Source organism: Bos indicus x Bos taurus, chromosome 2, assembly GCF_003369695.1.
Source record: "Bos indicus x Bos taurus breed Angus x Brahman F1 hybrid chromosome 2, Bos_hybrid_MaternalHap_v2.0, whole genome shotgun sequence".
Taxonomy (NCBI): domain Eukaryota; kingdom Metazoa; phylum Chordata; class Mammalia; order Artiodactyla; family Bovidae; genus Bos; species Bos indicus x Bos taurus.
In genome coordinates this window covers 14,257,092-14,269,573 of record NC_040077.1, presented here as the reverse complement: position 1 = coordinate 14,269,573, position 12,482 = coordinate 14,257,092, and the positions used below count along the sequence as shown (strand labels likewise).

The following is a 12,482-nucleotide window of genomic DNA, read 5'->3' as shown; positions in this document are numbered from 1 at the left end:
CTGGGTCAGGAAGATCCCCTGGAGCGGGGCATGAAAACCCACTCTAGTACTCTTGCCTAGAGAATCCCATGGACAGAGGAGCCTGGCAGGCTGCAGTCCACAGGGTCGCACAGAGTAGGGCGTGACTAAAGCGACTAAGCAGCAGCAGCTTGGTGGTCTAGTGGCTAAGGCACCACACTCCCAAAGCAGAGGGCCTGAGTTTGATTCCTGCTCAGGGAACTGGATCCCAATACCGCATCTAAGAACTCATATGCTGCAACTAAGACCCAGTACAGTCAAATAAATAAACACTTTTTTTTTAAGTGTATGAGCATTTTGAAAGATCTTTCTACCTATAAACCAAGTTTTACTAAAACTCCCACAGCAAGTAATGAGGAACATATTCAATATTCTTGCATTCTGTTTGCATGTGAGTAAAAATCACTCAGACGTGTCTGACTCTTTGTGACCCCATGGACTATACAGTCTATGGAATTCTCCAGGCCAGAATACTGTAGTGGGTAGCCTCTCCCTTCTCCAGGGGATTTTCAAAACCCAGGGATCGAACCCAGGTCTCCTACATTGCAGGCAGATTCTTTACCAGCTGAGCCACAAGGGAAGCCCCAGAATACTGGAGTGGGTAGCCTATCCCTTCTCCAGCACATTTTCCTGACACAGGAATTGAACCGAGGTCTCCTGCATTGCAGGCAAATTCTTTATGAACTGAGCTACTGTTTGCATAAATCTTATTTTAATGTAGTCTTATCAGAGAAAATTGAAATATCAATGATTTTTTACTATGTGATCTTATCAATTGTAAATTAATTGAGCACAAATATTAAAGAACTCCATTTTTGTTTGGGCTAAATATCACAAGAGATAATAGATTTAAAGGTGGCTACTATGGGCAAAACTTTTTTACTATGATAGTGACCGCATGCTCAGTTGCTTAGTCATGTCAGACTCTTCATGACCCCATGGACAGTAGCCTGCCCAGCTTCTCTGGCCTTGACATTTTCCAGGCAAGAATACTGGAGTGGGTTGCTATTTCCTCTTCCAGGAGATCTTCCCAACCCAGGGACAGAACCTGCATTTCTTGTGTCTCCTGCTTTGGCAGGTGGATACTTTACCACTAGTGCCACCTGGGAAGCCATTAATTATGATAAGGTTTATCAAACACTGGCTCTTTGCATTCAAGGAGATTTCCAAGAAGAGAGAGGATACTTCAAGAGTATCCTCTCGAAGAGGGGAGAGGACAGATGGAATTCTCCAGTCAAGAATACTGGAGTGGGTTGCCATGCCCTCCTCCAGGAGATCTTCCCGACCCAAGGATTGAACCTGGGTCTCTGACATTGCAGGTGGATTCTTTATCATCTGAGCCACCAGGGAAGCCCCATAAGACCACTGTTAGGACATACGATCTAGTCCTAAGATCAGGGGACAAAAGGGAGTGGCCTGCATTTAGTGGCAGAGCCCATGTTACAAGGCAACACCTGTCTGAGAACTTCAGTTTCCTTTGTCTGCTTTCTCTAACATCTTTTCATCATGATCTTTACAGTATGTCAATATGTGGCTTTAAAGTTTTTACTGATATATTTTCTGCTGCAATTCCTCTGAACCATGCCTCTGATTATGAGGGGCAGAAAGTTTGAAATCAGACTTGCTTGGGAAGATCTAGATATGGTCACCAAAGAATTAGTAGGCCAAGGAGCTACAAACAGGAATGTTTCACTGTGTCACAACTTACAGAAAATAGAGAAAGAATTTCTGTGACCTCTCCCAGCAAACTTCGTCTAATAGAGTTATCCTGAGGTTGTCTAAGATAATTTATATGAAGTTTAAGGACACTACCTAATATATAGTCAGTAGTCAGTAATATTAACTAATAAAAATCAGAGATGGTTAGATAGCATCACTGACTCAATGGTCATGAATTTAAGGAAACTTCATTAAGATACTGGAGGGCAAGGGAACCTGGGTGCTGCAGTCATGGGGTCACAAAGAGTTGGACATGACTCAACAACTGAACAACAACAACAAAAATCATAGTTCATAATAGCAAAAGCACCTGCAAATTAGAGGTATGTATGGTGTGTGATGCATATGCAGGTCAGGAAGCAACAGTTAGAACTGGACATGGAACAACAGACTGGTTCCAAATAGGAAAAGGAGTACGTCAAGGCTGTATATTGTCACCCTGCTTATTTAACTTATATGCAGAGTACATCATGAGAAACGCTGGGCTGGAAGAAGCACAAGCTGGTATCAAGATTGCCAGGAGAAATATCAGTAACCTCAGATATGCAGATGACACCACCTTTATGGCAGAAAGTGAAGAAGAACTAAAGAGCCTCTTAATGAAAGTGAAAGAGGAGAGTGAAAAGTTGGCTTAAAGCTCAACATTCAGAAAACTAAGATCATGGCATCTGGTCCCATCACTTCATGGCAAATAGATGGGGAAACGGTGGAAACAGTGTCAGACTTTATTTTTCTGGGCTCCAAAATCATTGCAGATGGTGATTGCAGCCATGAAATTAAAATACGGTTACTCCTTGGAAGGAAAGTTATGACCAACCTAGACAGCATATTAAAAAGCAGAGACATTACTTTGCCAACAAAGGTGTGTCTAGTCAAGGCTATGGTTTTTCCAGTGATCATGTATGGATGCAAGAGTTGGACTATAAAGAAAGCTGAGAGCCAAAGAATTGATGGTTTTGAACTGTGGTGTTGGAGAAGACTCTTGAGAGTCCCATGGACTGCAAGGAGATCCAATCAGTCCATCCTAAAGGAGATCAGTCCTGGGTGTTCATTGGAAGGACTGATGCTGAAGCTTGAAACTCCAATATTTTGGCCACCTGATGCAAAGAGCTGACTCATTGGAAAAGACCCTGATATTGGGAAAGATTGAGGGCAGGAGGTGAAAGGGACGACAGAGGATGAGATGGTTGGATGGCATCACCGACTCGGTGGACATGAGTTTGGGTGAACTCTGGGACATGAGTTTGGGTGAACTCTGGGAGTTGGTGATGGACAGGGAGGCCTGGCTGCTGTGGTTCATGGGGTCGCAAAGAGTCGGACATGACTGGGCGACTGAACTGAACTGAACTGAACTGATGCATATCTTGGATGATGTTAAACTGCAAGAGAAAGGATTAGCACTTAATTTACTTCTAATGGACTAGGGCATTGGCTTTCCCTTTCTATTTCTTAGATGGAATTAACGTAACAGGAATTCTGTTTCTGAAACATTAATTTGTAGGCAGCATGGGGTGGCTTGGGATAAGTTAAAGATGAGGCTTGTGCTTCAAACCTGAATGAAAGGGAGACTTTGGGACTACAAATAGCAATAAGACAATCTGTATGAGGGCTTGACTGAAAGACTCTTATGAATTTTATTTTAACATGTTGAGAATAAAGTAAAAGAATAATATCATTAATAGCTTGTTAAATAAAATGACATTGCTACTGCTAAGTCACTTCATTCGTGTCTGACTCTGTGCGACCCCACAGACAGCAGCCCACCAGGCTTCCCCGTCCCTGGGATTCTCCAGGCAAGAACACCGGAGTGGGTTGCCATTTCCTTCTCCAAAACATTACTATTATTAAAATAGAAATAAAGCTACTTATACGCTTCATGGGAAATGTTATACTGTAAATTCCTAATTGACATATACAAAGATGACTAATTGCTTTTATTAGTTAAAGTGTTGGTGATATTTTAAAAGATGTAGATTTATACCATTTAAATTCCTTGACCTGAAAATGATCATTTGGGCCTTAAAAAAGCATTGTGATGATTTATTTTCCATGAACTAAATTTCATAAAATGCTGGATGCTAAAATTTTCATATGGCACTTAGGCATTTGACAAACGTATGCAGGGTTGATCTTCCTACAGATGAAGTAGGAGATTTTATATTATACTTGCTTCTTGTACTGCACAATTGATTCAGAATATTAAACTTCCACTGCTAAGCACATTGAATGCTAAGGTGAGTTAATTATTTATTTATAAATATTTCAAAGTGTTATTTATTCTTTAGGGTGAATAAAGGCCATAAGCACAAGATTGGTAGGGGGCCCTGCAGCCAGACTCTGAGGGAACCAGGAACCCTAGAAGACAAGGGAGACTCCTAAGGGAAAGAGAAAGATATGTAAAGAGAGAGTCAGGATCCCTGAAGATGAGTTTGACAAACTTAACAATTTTCTTACTCTGTCCCTGAATAGGGAACATTTACTTTTCATTAAAGTGAATCCAGGGTCAAAAGCAACAGACACTGTATAAGTCAACTGATTTATATATTTCTGGAGGTTGTGCTTTCATTTGAGGATGCTAACCATAGGAGGCCAAAAAAATACTTTTAAAAATAAAAAAAACTTCCTGAATACATGTATATTCTGATGCATTGAATCAGACAAGTGACTGATGCAAAATTTTAGGTCCCTAGGCCATTAAAATCCTAAAAGATAATGCTGTTAAAGTGTTGCACTCAATATATCAGCAAATTTGGAAATATCAGCAGTGGCCAAAAGGCTGGAAAAAGTCAATTTTCATTCCAGTCCCAAAGAAGGGCAATGCTAAAGGATGTTCAAACTACTGCACAATCGCATTCGTTTCACATGCTAGCAAGGTTACGTGCAAAATCATTCAAGCTAGGCTTCTGCAGTCCATGAACTGAGGACTTCCAGATGTACAAGCTGGGTTTAGAAAAGGCAGAAGAACTGAGGTCGAATTGCTGACATTCGTCGGATCATGGTGAAGGCAGGCGAATTCCAGAAAAAAATCTACTTCTGCTTCATTTGCTACACTAAAGTCTTTGACTGTGTGGATCACAACTGTGAAATATTCTTAAAGCGGTGGGAATATGAGTCCACCTTACTTGCTTCCTGAGAAACCTGTATGTAGACCAAGAAGCAACAGTTAGAACTCGACATGGAACAACGGAGAGGCTCAAAATTGGGAAAGGAGTACAACAAGGCTGTATGTTGTCACCTTGTATATTTAACTTACATGCAGAGTGTATATGTAAGTGATCAGTCATGTCCGACGTTTTGTGACGCTATGGACTGTAGCCTGCCAGATTCCTCTGTCCATGGAATTTTCCAGCAGGAGTACTGGAGTGGGTTTCCATGCCCTCCCCCAGGGGATCTTTCTGACTCAGGGACTGAACCAGCATCTCTTGCATTGACAGGCAGATTCTTTACCCCTGTGCTACCTGGGAAGCCCTAGGTGTGCAGAGCATATCATGCAAAATGCCAAGCTGAATGAATCACAAGCTGGAATCAAGATTTCTGGGATAAATATCAATGACCTCAGATATTCATATTATACCACCCTAACGGCAGAAAATGAAGAGGAATTAAAGAACCTCCTGATAAGGGTGAAAGAGGAGAGTGAAAAAGCTGGCTTAAAACTCAACATTCAAAAAACTAAGATTATAACATCTGGTCCTATCACTTCATGGCAAATAGAAGGGGGAAAAGTGGAAATAGTGACAGATTTTATTTTCTTGGGCTCCAAAATTACTGCAAACAGTGACTGGAGCCATGAAATTAAAAGATGCTTCCTCCTTGGAAAGAAAGTTATCACAAACCTAGACAGCATCTTAAAAAACAGAGATATCACTTTACTGGCAAAGGTCTATATAGTCAAAGTTATGGTTCTTCTAGTAGACAGGTACTGATGTAGAATTGGACCATAAAGAAGGCTGAGCACCAAAGAACTGATGCTTTTGTGTTATGGTGCTGGAGAACACTCCTGAGAGTCCCTTGGACAGCAAGGAGACCAAACCAATCTTTCCAAAGGAAATCAGTCCCAAATATTCATTGGAAGGACTAATGCTGAAACTCCTAATTTTGGCTACCTGATGTGAAGAGCTGACTCATTGGAAAAGACCCTAATGCTGGGAAGGATGAAGGGCTGGAGGAGAAGAGGGCAGCAGAGGATGAGATGGTTAGATAGCATCACAGACTCAATGGATGTGAATTTGATCAAACTCTAGGAGCTAGTGAGGAGAGGGAAGCCTGGCATGCTGTAGTCCCTGGGGTTGCAAAGAGTTGGACTTGACTTAGCGACTGAATAGAGCAGAACAGAGACCACTAAACTCAATTATTTAGCCAACAACTTAGTTATGCCCCTGAATCAATGCATCTTTTCTTGGAGATGAGCCTGTAGGTAGAGGTTGAGAAAGTGGTTCCATCAACTTGGAAACTCAAGTAGCCCGATGTGCTCAGGCCTGATAGTTTATGTCTGTCTCAGCAATTCCCTTGGGGGTTGTTGGAATTTCTTCTTTGAAAGGCATAACAAAGAACTAATACACGTACCTTGGAGATATTCTAGGTTGGGTTTCAGACCACCTAAATAAAGCAAGCACTGTAATAAAGTGAGCTATATGAGTTTTTATGTTTCCTAGCACAAAGCAAGCATTGTAATAAAGTGAGCTACGAGTTTTTTTTGTTTCCTAATGTATATAAAAGTTATGTTTATATCATACTGTAGTCTAATGTAGTCTAATAATTGTGTACTTACATTATGCCTAAAAAGCAATATACATAGCTTAATTTAAAAATACTTTATTGATAGAAATTTTAGCCATCATCTGAGTCTTCAGTGAATTGTAATCTTTTTGCTAGTGGAGAGTTTTGAGTACTGATGGCTGCTTACTGATCAGGGTGGTAGTTGCTAAAGGTTGGGGGTGGCTATGCCATTTCTTAAAATAAGAACACAATGAATGTGGCGCATCAATTGACTCTTCCTTTCATGAATGGTATCTCTGTAACATGTGGTGGTGTTTGACAGCATTTTACCCATAGCAGAATTCTTTCAAAATTGAAGTCAACCCTCTCAAACTCTGCCACTGCTTTATCAACTATTATAAACTTAACATAATATTCTAAATCCTCTGTTGTCATTTCAACAATTTTCACAGCATCTTCGCCATGAATAGTTTCCATATCAAGAAATCACTTTTTTTGCTCATCCTTCAGAAGCAACTCATGAATTAAAGTCTTATTATGATATTGCAGCAATTCAGTCACATTTTCAGGCTTCACATCTAATTCTAACTTTCCTGTTATTTCCACATCTACAGTTACTTCCTCCACTGAAGTCTTGAACTCCTCCAAATCATCCCTGAGGGTTAGAATCAACTTTTATTAAGCTCCTGTTAATATCAGTATCTTGACTTTTTATATGAATAACAAATGTTCTTAATGACATCTGGAATAGTGAATTATTTCCAGAAGGTTTTCAAGTGCTTTGCTCAGATCCATCAGAGGAATCACTATCTATGGCAGATATAGTTTTATGAAATATAATTCTTACATAGTAAGACTTGAAAGTGGAAATTATTCCTTGATCCATGGCTGCAGAATGGATGTTGTGTTAACAGGCATGAAAGCAACATTATCTTGTACATCTCCATCAAAGCTCTCAGATAACCGGTGCATTGCCAACAAACAGTAATAATTTAAAAGGAATCTTTTCCTGAGCAATGGGTCTCAGCAATGGCCTTAAAATATTCAGTAAAGCATATTGTCAATAGATGTGCTGTCATTCAGGCTTTATTGTTCCATTTATAGAGTACAGGTAGGACAAACTTAGCATAATTCTTAAGGGCTTCCCTGGTGGCTCAGATGGTAAATAGTCTGCCTGCAATGTGGGAGACCCAGGTTTGATACCTAGGTTGGGAAGATCCCCTGGAAAAGGAAATGACTACCCACTCCAGTATTCTTGCCTGGAAAATCTCATGGATGGAGGAGCCTGGCAGGTTACAGTCCATGGGGTTGCAAAGAGACGGATACGACTGAGCGACTAACACTAAGGGCCCTATGGATTTTCAGAACAGTAAGTGAGCCATGGCTTCAACTTTAAGTCACCGATGGCATTAGCCCCTAACAAGTGAGTCAGCCTTTGAAGCTTTGAAGCCAGCCACTCTTTAGCTATGAAAGTCCTAGATGTCATCTTCTTCCCATAGAAAGCTGTTTCCTTACACTGAAAATCTGTTGTTTAATGAAGCAACCTTCCTGATTGTCTTACTTAGATTTTCTGGGTATCTTGAAGCACTTACTGCTTCACTTTACACTTTTATGTTATAGAGATGGCTTCTTTCCTTTAACCTCAGGAACCAGCCTCTGCTAGCTTCGAGCGTTTCTTCTGTAGCTTCCTCCCCTCTCAGGCTTCATAGATTTAAAGAGAGTTAGAGCCTTACTCTGGATTAGGCTTTGGCTTGAGGGAATGTTGTGGCTTTTTTGATCTAATTAGACCACTAAAACTTTCTCCATATCAATAATACATCATCTCCATATCAGTACTATTTTGCTTTCTCATCATTCATGTGTTCACTGCAGTAGCACTTTTAATTTTCTTCAAGACCTTTTTATTTGCATCCACAACTTGGCTAATCTGCAAAAGAGGCCCAGCTTTCAGCTCATCTCAGCTTCTGATGTGCCTTTTCTATTAAGCTGGGCTTCCCAGATGGCTCAGATGGTAAAGAATCTTCCTGTAGTATGGGAGACCTGGGTTCAATCCCTGGGTTGGGAAGATCCCCTGGAGAAGGGAATCTCTAGTATTCTTGCCTGGAGAATTCCATGGACAAGGGAGCCTGGCAGGCTATAGTCCGTGGGGGTCACAAAGAGTCAGACATGACTGAGTGACTAACGCATATATTCTATTAAGCTTAATCATTTCTAGCTTTTGATTTAAAGTGAGAGATATGCAACTCTTCCTTTCCTGTGAACACTTTGAGGCCATTATAAGATTGTTAATTTGTCTAATTCCAATATTGTCCTGTCTCAGGGAATAGGGAAGCCCAAGGAGAAGGAGAGAGACAGGGGAATGGCCAGCTAGTCAGTGAGTGGTCAGAACACAAACAACATTTATCAATTAATATCACCTTCTTACATAGAAGTGGTTTGTGGCACCCCGAAATGATTACAATAGTAACATCAAAGGTCACTGATCATATAATACATATAACAAATACATATAATAATAACACATATAGTAATAGTGAAAATATATATAACAAATACATTGTTATATTTAGCCACTGAGTTATTGTTTAGTTGCTGAGTCGTGTCTGACTCTTTTGCAACCCCATGGACTGTAGCCTGCCAGGCTCCTTCTGTCCATGAGATTTCCCAGGCAAGAATCTTGGAGTGGGTTGCCATTTCCTTCTCCAGGGGATCTTTCCAACCCAGGGATTGAGACTCTATCTCCTGCATTGGCAGGTGAGTTTTTTACCACTGAGCCACCAGAGAAACCTCAACAAATATATATAACAGTAAAAAATTAAAAACATGAAAGACTGTGAGAATTACCAAAACCTGACATAGAGACATGAGGTAAACAAACGCTGTCAGAAAAATGTCACGATGACCTGCTGTATGCAGAATTGCCACAAACTTTCAATTTGTAAAACCAAACAAAAAAAGTAGTATCTGCAAAGCACAATAAAATAAGTGAGTTATGTCTAATTATTTTAACTCTTCCTTAACAGAGTGAAATGCTCTGACAGCTGTCAACAAGATGTCAAACCCAGTGATTTGATGGCACATTTTTCTTGTTTCACTTCTGCATTTTCTCTGAAGCCAAAATAATTTCTATAGTTTTAAAGTAATGAAGAAGATTAAAAAAGGGTGAAGTACAGGTATCTTGAGAAACCTCTTTCACCAAAGTGCTTTTAATCTCAGAAGCAACATCTGCAGCAAGCACATAGCAAGCTCCTGACCACAGGCGTGAAGGGTACTCTAAGACTGAGGGTAGAATTTGAGGGATCACTAATTCTCTAGGGAAATTTAATTGTGAAAGGAGGGGAAGATGCACTAGCTTGGCCTTCTTGAAACAACTTACTTAAGGGAGTTAGCTCATCTAATTACTCTCCTTCATTCCTTCTGAAAAACGGGCCCTTCTACATGCATCACAACTGGAGTCCACGCACCACTACAAAAGATTCCACGCGACACAAGGGAGATCCCACAGGCTGCAACGAAGACTTGGCCCAGTCAAATAAATAAATAAAAATGAAACAATTGTCTGAGTAATGGCTGAGACCCCATAGATTGCTTCAGGATGGAGCTGGTCACCAGAGAGAATAACCACAGGATTAGAGGCCTGGAATACTGGGGCAGCCTGCTCTCCTGGTATGAAAGAAGGGCTGGAGATTGACTTCCATTATATTGGCCAATGATTTAATCAATCATGCCTATGAAATGAGCCCCCCATAAAAACTCCTGACCCCAAAGCTGAGCAGCACATGTTGGCTGGTGATCACACTGTACCAGGAAGGTGGCATACCCTGTCTCTATGGGGAGAAAGCATGGAAGTTCCATGTCTGGGGCCCTTCCAAACCTTGCCCTCTATGCATCTTTATTTGGCTGTTCTGAGTTGTATTCTTTATAATAAAATTATAATTGTAAGTGTAGAAAGTTCCTGAGTTACCTGATGCACTATACTCTAGAACCCCAAGTGGGAGTAGAGACAGAAGAGGGACGCCATAGAGGAAAGAACACGTATGCATGTTGTAGAGAACGCTGGTCATTCTCCATGTTGATGAAGTGAAAATTCACATTTCAAGGCAATACAAGGAAAATTTAAACATAATTTCTTGCTGCCCATTTGGGCCTTTTCCCTCCCCTCAAGTGTCCATTGTACACATGCATTAGGCATTAACCAAACCACACCAGGGGCAGAAATACCTGCTTAATCATAAAGATGAGTTTTTCTCCTTCTGGCACCAGCCATGTCCCTCCTTAGAAAATAACATAACTTTTTCAACGTCACAAGGAGTCAAGATGACCCACTGCTTGCTTTGTATGTGCAGCCGTCTTTGATGAACTTTATGTACAATGCCAATACGTCATTTCCCTTAAAGACAGTGATTGGTGCACAACAGACTGGTCAGGTGACCTGGGGAGATATGGACCATACCTAACGGAAGTTCTTAAGTACTCACATAAACTTATTAATGTTACTAGGTCTATCATTTGTATTCTGCTGATTTTTCATGATTATTGTTGCTTGTGTTACCAAATGTGTGGCTGAGACTCAAATAAAATTAATGATTAGGCAGCTTGTAACAACTGATCAAATACTCAGTTCTATAGGACCAATGATTATAAAAGTGTAACTCTAGGTATTGGAAGAAGCAACAAGATGAAACCCTTTCCTGAACTATAACAGAATAGTATGACAAGTGTTCCAGAAGTTTTTGGCCACTGTTAATGAGTACAGTCCAGGAATAGTATATTGAGTGGGTTATCAATGAAACACTTGCCTGACATGGGAATGAGCATTCCTAGCACCATGGGACAAACTGGTCATGAAATGTCTCCTAAATCTTAGTCAAAATTAGGACCTAAAGGGAAGGGTGGAGAAGGCAATGGCACCCCACTCCAGTACTCTTGCCTGGAAAATCCCGTGGACGGAGAAGCCTGGAAGGCTGCAGTCCATGGGGTCGCTGAGGGTCGGACACAACTGAGCGACTTCACTTTCACTTTTCACTTTCATGCATTGGAGAAGGAAATGGCAACCCACTCCAGTGTTCTTGCTTGGAGAATCCCAGGGACGGGGGGAGCCTGGTGGGCTGCCATCTATGGGGTCACACAGAGTCGGACATGACTGAAGCGACTTAGCAGCAGCAGCAGCAACAACAAAGGGAAGAGATTGTAAAATAAAGAATACTGCCCACCATCCAGTTCTACAAGAAGTCATTAGCCACTGTGGTTGCTGATTTATAACACACGCTAAAAGGAATTCAGAGTGAAGAGGAGAATGAGGCACTTTGTTCTAGGGAAACGGATAGAACTGGCCCTTAGACAGTTAAATATTTTCAGTAGAAATTTCTTATGAACCCGGATTCTTGTATCTTTCCATACTTAGAAAAGCATAACCAAGATGTCTGTTCCTAGTGACTAGCAGCAACTTTCTGTGGAGACATGTACCTGATTACATGCACCCCTCTTGCCAAAATCACATATATACTGTCCTCCCCCTTTACCTCTTCAGAACAGTTCTCAGAACTCTCTGAGAGACTTTCCTAGATTATAATTCTCAGTTTGACTCAAATAAAATTTTCCATCTCTTTCTTATATAGGCTATTGATTAATTTTTTGTTGACAATATCCAGGCTTGCTTTTTCACATAACAATAGCTTCTTGCAGTTAGGTACATGTTCATCCAGCTAAAAACTATATTTCTCAGCCATCCTTGAAGCTATGCATGTGTAAATAAATTCCAAACAAAAAGATGTATGCAGAAGTGTTACACATCCTCCCTTTCCCTTTTTATGATGAAAGCTATTTTCTGTCTTTGAAAACCCTAATCCTAGCATTTTACCTTTTGATAACAACTCTATTCTGTTCATTTCCTTCTCTCTTAGCTTGGCATCTAAGATCCAAAACTTGACCCTCTTTAAAACATGTATAATACTACATAGGATTATTTAATACATTTATCTGAGAGATTAATAAATTCTGCCTGAAGTCCCAAGAATGTGGTGTGG

The 12,482-nt window shown here is 40.6% G+C and overlaps 1 protein-coding gene across 7 annotated transcripts in view; it reads right to left on the bottom strand.

Annotated features, from left to right (window-relative positions):
• PDE1A (phosphodiesterase 1A) overlaps positions 1-12,482 on the bottom strand; it is a 394,734-nt gene that overhangs the window by 51,890 nt on the left and 330,362 nt on the right. The window lies entirely within an intron of this gene.